Source organism: Penaeus monodon, chromosome 29 (assembly GCF_015228065.2).
Source record: "Penaeus monodon isolate SGIC_2016 chromosome 29, NSTDA_Pmon_1, whole genome shotgun sequence".
Taxonomy (NCBI): Eukaryota; Metazoa; Arthropoda; class Malacostraca; order Decapoda; family Penaeidae; genus Penaeus; species Penaeus monodon.
In genome coordinates, this window is record NC_051414.1 from 21,091,226 (window position 1) to 21,091,699 (window position 474).

Below are 474 nucleotides of genomic sequence, written 5' to 3' on the forward strand. Positions count from 1 at the left end.
GTGAGATAATGCAATAAAGTTGGTTGCGTATTGACGAGGTGCAACTGGATATCTGATACCATTTGTGACACAACATTCTGGTATTCCTGATCACTTCATCTTTTAGCAAATGGATGGCTTCAGTAACGAGACATTCACAGTATACAGCTATGTTATTAATAAGTTGCAACAAAAACATTTTTGTTTGTAAGGCGAATATGTTTTAAAAGTAATAATGGCAGATTCTACACGAATCAACGTCACAATGTCTTTGGCATTCATCTGGCATCATTACACGATGCCCTTTCTAAAAAAAAAAATCAGTGTATATAAGAGATTGTTTATATATGACTGTTTATGTTTGTTTCTGTGACGTCAGTGACTACGTCAGAGTGACATAAATGACGTCAGTTAGCCAGTTGGCCAATTTGGTACAATATTTATTTTAGGGAAAAACTTGATTTCTGTATCTTTCTATTAAAGGATATTTGGTGT